Consider the following 6000-nt stretch of genomic DNA (forward strand, 5'->3'; position numbering starts at 1 on the left):
GAAAGTCAAGTTAATGGTGGGAGAAGGACTGGCACCATATAAAAACATTTTTAGAGAAATGAAAAAAGTTAGAAAAATTGCCATGTATTCCTGTAAACATATACTGAGTGTGCCTGCCTTTCCCACCACCTCTGTACCTCCCCCATGTCTCCCACCGCTTCCCCCGGGAGGCAGCGAACCTGACTTCTCCCTCTTCTGCCCGGGTTTCCCGTGGAGACAATGAAAACCTCTGTGATGACCCACTTCCACTTGCTGAACAGTGAGTAATCGTCATGTACAGTTAATAAACTTCCTGTTTGAACTTTATGTGTGTGTCTTCGTGTGAAAATCTAATAACTGGATGGTAACAAATGTAAGGTTCTGGGTCATCGTCATGATCATGGCTTAAGTCGGTCATCATGGATGAGTGATGTATATAAAAATAATTTACTGTTTCATAACTTTGCTTTCAAAGGATTACTTTATTGTACTCTAATTGGAAAAACTGCACATTAGCCTATCAGCACAGGTGAGTGGTTTTAAAAAAAAAAGTGTTTTAACAGTATTCTCAGGACTGCCTTCTGATTAGGACTGTAATACTGTGTGCCATAAGAATTTTAGAACTAAGCTTTCATCAGTGTATAGGCTGTGCTACTGTGAAGCAACTGTGTTGATTACACTAGGCTACCATAAAGCAATCATTGTTGCTGCTTCATTATCAATGTAGGAATTATTATACCTGCAACTGAATATAGATTTATTTTTCACACTATCTTTTAATATTGTGTTGTGTTATTAAAACCTATAACAACAGTGTTTTGTATCGTGTAAGACAATATTGATGTAGGTACTAACAGATGATTCCTTCTGTAAACAGATGACGTAAACTTAAAATACGATACTGTAATGTATTTTCTCAAGATTTTCTTAATATTTTACTGTAAAAATATAGTATATAATACATATAACCTACAAATATGTTTTAATCCACTGTTTATGTTAATGGTGAGGCTTCTGGTCAACAGTAGGCTATTAGTAAATTTTGGGGGGAGTCAAAACTTATACACAGACTTACAACTGTGTGGAGTGTTGGCACCCTAATCCCTGTATTGTTCAAGTGTCAACTGTTTTTTGTTTGTTTGTTTTTGCAATACAGAGAGGAAGGGAGAGAGGGAGAGAAATGAGAAGCATCAACTTGTAGTTGCAGCACTTTAGTTGTTCATTGATTGCTTCCTCATATGTGCCTTGACCAGGGAGCTCCAGCCGAGCCAGTGACCTCTTGCTCAAGCTGGCAATCTTGGGCTCAAGCCGGTGACCTCGGGGTTTCAAACCTGGGTCTCAGCATCCCAGGTTGATTCTCTGTTACTACCACCTGATAAGGCCAATTTTATCTTTAGTAAAGTTAAAAATATTTCCTTTGGCCCTGGCCAGTTGGCTCAGCAGTAGAGTGTCGGCTCAGCGTGTGGAAATCCTGGGATTGATTCCTAGTCGGGGTACACAGAAGGGCCCATCTGCTTCTCCACCCCCACCCCCTCCCTTCCTGCAGCCATGGCTCAAATGAGCAAGTTGGCCCCAGGTGCTGAGGATGGCTCCATGGCCTCGCCTCAGGCACTAAAATAGCTCGGTTGCTCAGCAATGGAGCAGCGGCCCTAGATGGGCAGAACATCAGCCCCAGACGGGTTGCCAGGCAGATCCAGGTTGGGGCACATGCGAGAGTCTGTGTCTCTGCTTCCCTGCTTCTCACTTGATTAAAAAACCAAAAAAAAAAAAAAAAAAAAAAACACCAAACACAAACATTTCATCTTTGGCCAATGGAAGCTTCTTTAGTCTACTTCCTGAATTCTTTTTTTTTTTTTTTTTTTGGACAGAGAGAGGCAACAGATAGGGGCAGACAGGAAAGGAGAGAGATGAGAAGCATCAATTCTTCATTATGGCACCTTAGTTGTTCATTGATTGCTTTCTCATATGTGCCTTGATGGGAGGGGGGCAACAGCAGACTGAGTGACCTCTTGAGCAAGCCAGCGACCATGGGGTCACATCTGTGATCCCACACTTAAGCCAGTGACCCCATGCTCAAGCCAGTGAGCCTGTGCTCAAGCTGGCAACCTCAGGGTTTCAAACCTGGGTCCTCTGTGTCCCAGTCTGATGCTCTGTCCACTGCACCACTGCCTGGTCAGGCCCTGAATCCTTTTTATTTCAAGAAATTGCTTAATGTGGTAAAAGACGCATAACATTAAATTTATCATCTAAACCATTTTTACATGTACATTTTAGTGATATTAAATACGTTCATAATATTGTGTAAACATAATTACCATCCACCTCCAGAACATTTTTCATCTGGTAAGACAAACTCTAAACCCATTAAACAATATTTCCCCATCTCCTGTTCCCCAGACCCTGGCAACCATCATTCTATTTTCTGTCTCCATGTTTTGACTACTCGAAGTGTCTCATATAAGTGAATCATGCAGTATTTGTCACTGTGTGACTGCTTATAACCTTGTGAAATCAGATTCTAAATATGGGCAACCCATTCAAAGTTTTAGAACCAAGTGGGGCATACAGAAAGTACTTGTGAACTAGATTTGACCCAAGGTTTGCCAGTTGTCTTGTGAGGAAAACATCTGCAGTTTAGCTCCCTTGAAATAAGGTAGAAATTAGTGCTTACAAGAAATTGTCAATAACTGCACTTTGTCTAATGAGTTGATTGTTAAATCAGTTATATATTTATATGACTGAACTGTTCTTGTCATATGGGTAGTTTCACCAGGTACACACATGATACTTTTATGAGGGAAGATGGAAGGACAGGACTTCAGAAAAGCTTGTTGTCGAGGACTGAATGTTTGCCCCTCCCACATTCATATATTAAAGCCCTAACCCCAGTGTATTTGGAGATGCAGCTTTGGCAGGTAAAGGATTAGACCAGTGGTAGTCAACCTGGTCCCTACCGCCCACTAGTGGGCGTTCCAGCTTTCATGGTGGGCGGTAGCAGAGCAACCAAAGTATAAATAAAATGATAGGTTTAACTATAGTAAGTTTTTTTATAAAGATTTATTCTGCCAAACTTTGCAAAAATCCGACATAAAGTACTTGGTAAGTAATTATTATTATATAGTTTACTTGCTATAACTCTGCTTTATAAATTTTATAAAGTAAAGTTGCTTCCCTACTTTATAAATCACCATTACTGTGGAACCAGTGGGCGGTTAGAAAATTTTACTACTAACAGAGATACAAAAGTGGGCGGTAGGTATAGAATGGTTGACTACCCCTGGATTAGATGAAGTCATGAGGGTGTGGCCCTCATAATGGGATTAGAGCCCCTAGGGATGGCAGAGCTTGCTTGCTCTGTCCCTGTGTACACACAAGAAAGAAACCATGTGAGCACACAGCATGATGGCAGCTGCCTACAAGTCAAGACGAGAGGCCTCTGAATGAAACTCTACTTGTCAGAATCTTGAGTTCAGGTTTCCCAGTCTCCAGAACTGTGAGGAATTTCTGTAGTTCAAGCCCCTGGTCTGTGGTATTTTCTTATAGCAGCCGGAGCTGACGCCTACACTGGGGCTAACTGGAGGATCAGCAGCAGGGGGGAGAGGGGAGTTTGCTCTTAGATTAGCAGACAAAGGGCTGATCAGAATCAGAGCCACCTGAACATTGATTGGACTTGGTTTAAATTCAGCTTAATCTTTAGAAACAACTGGCACCCTGTCCTGAAGCCTGGGAGTGGGGGGCAACCCCCAAGACTGATATACAGCACACACCAAAACTTGGAATCGGCACTGGGGTTAGACGTAGGTAACTGGCTGGTTCCTGTGTTACCAGCCAGTTTTTTTATGTTTTTGAAGTGTGTGTGAAATTTGGAGTATCCAAGGGATACCAGAATCCACTGGATGCCCAAGGACCTATGTGTTGATGCTAAATATCCCATCCTCAGTCACCCCAAGTTTGTGTGGACTTTGAGTTGAATTCTGTGTCTCACCTGAGGTCTTGTCACCCAGTCTGTTTAATGAGAGCAAGAGAGAGACAGTTATGCCAGAGCCAGCCAGGGCTCTGGAGTTGGGGCCAGCTAGGCAGTTTTGGCTCCCAGTGTGTGACCTTAAAAGGGGGTCATGACACCTTCCTCAACTGCAAGAAAAGAGAAAGGCCCCAGAACTGTTCATGGAAGTCTTGGTTATATATACAAATGAGAATTAATGGTTACGCTTAACATTTTTAACATTGAAGGTTAACGTGGTTACTGAGCATTTTCAGTTCTCCAGTGGTACTCTGTGTAAAACCCAATGCCCGGCCCTGGCCGGTTGGCTCAGTGGTAGAGCATCGGCCTGGCATGCAGGAGTCCCGGGTTCGATTCCTGGCCAGGGCACACAGGAGAAGCGCCCATTTGCTTCTCCACCCCTCCCCCTCTCTTTCCTCTCTGTCTCTCTCTTCCCCTCCCGCAGCCAAGGCTCCACTGGAGCAAAGTTTGCCTGGGCGCTGAGGATGGCTCTGTGGCCTCGGCCTCAGGCGCTTGAATGGCTCTGATTGCGGCAGAGCAACGCCCTCAGGTGGGCACGCCGGGTGGATCCCGGTCGGGCACATGCGGGAGTCTGTCTGACTGCCTCCCCGTTTGTTTCCAGCTTCGGAAAAATACAAAAAAAAAACACCAAAAAAAACCCAATGTCCTTGAGCCACGTTGGCCTCATTTCCTGGCCCATGCCAAGTCTGGCAGCATATGTGAACAGGAAAAAAAGAGACCCGTGTCCTCAATCTATCTTTATTTCAAGGAAAAGTTTATAAAGATGTGGCTTGAAGCAGTGAAGGAATGAGTCATTTGTCTTCAAAAAGAATGGTCATATGGAAGTAATTCTACAAATACTTAGTTGCACATAAATTCAGTGAGGTTGCTTCAACTAGAACTTGAGCTCACTTGAATATTTTACAGGACTCAAAACAGCCCTTTGCATACATTTATCTGGTTTCCTAGCATCCCAAGACAGGAAATGGAGATTTTCTGGTTTTACTTGTAAGAGTTGGCCTAATTAGGCTATCTTGTCAGCCCTAAAACAATCAAGATAAATTCGGAGTATTTATGCACCTCTTGGGTTTAGAGCAGAAAACTTGATCAATTGCTTCAGAGCTGGGTACCACACCTTGAAGTGAGTGGGGCTTTCGTGCAGCAGTTTAGCCTTATGGAAAACCTTAGAAGTCAGACCTGGGATTGAAAGCGGACAAGTTTATACCCCCAGAGGGGAGAGTAGATGCTTGAAAGAGGCCAAACCAGGGAGGAAAAAGAAAAAAAAAAAGTGATTTGGAGGAAACTCAATGAAGGAAGAAGAAAACACTGGAAAAGTTAATACATTTTAGAGGTAAATATTACATTCATATACAACATGCCACTTAAAATTTTTTTTCAGAGAATTAAAATCAAGTCTTCTAAATTTAAAAGTATATATATAGCAGAAAAGAAAAACTGGGAGGCATTGAGAAATGAAGCTGAGGAAAGATTTCCAAAAGCAGAGTAAACAGAGAAATGGAAAAACAGGAGACAGAAGTTAAGAGGTCAGGAGGCTCATAATGCAAAAAGTCTAGATCCAGGAAGAGATACAAGTTTTGAAAAGGAGATGTTATGGACTGGGATTTACATGCCCCCCAAATTCGTGTGTTATGATCCGAACACACACACACACACACACACACCCCGTGATGGTATTTGGAGACGGTTAAATCCTCATGAATGGGATTCGTGCTCATGTAAAAGGGACCCCAGAAAGCTCTCGTGCCCTTTCTGTCACATGAGAAAGCAGCATTTGGAAACCAGAAAGAGCCCAGAACAGTTGCTGACATGCTGGCACCTAGATCTTGGACTTCGGCTTCCAGAACTTTGAGAAATAAATGTTTGTTGTTTCAAGCCACCAGAATTTTGTTATAGCAGCCCAAGCTGACTAAATGGGTGGAGATCAGAATGAAAAATTTAAAAACTTTCTCAAAAAGGAGGAGTATGCTACTGAGCACCCAGCCAAATCAATGAAAATCAGC

This window comes from Saccopteryx bilineata, chromosome 10, assembly GCF_036850765.1.
Source record: "Saccopteryx bilineata isolate mSacBil1 chromosome 10, mSacBil1_pri_phased_curated, whole genome shotgun sequence".
Taxonomy (NCBI): Eukaryota; Metazoa; Chordata; class Mammalia; order Chiroptera; family Emballonuridae; genus Saccopteryx; species Saccopteryx bilineata.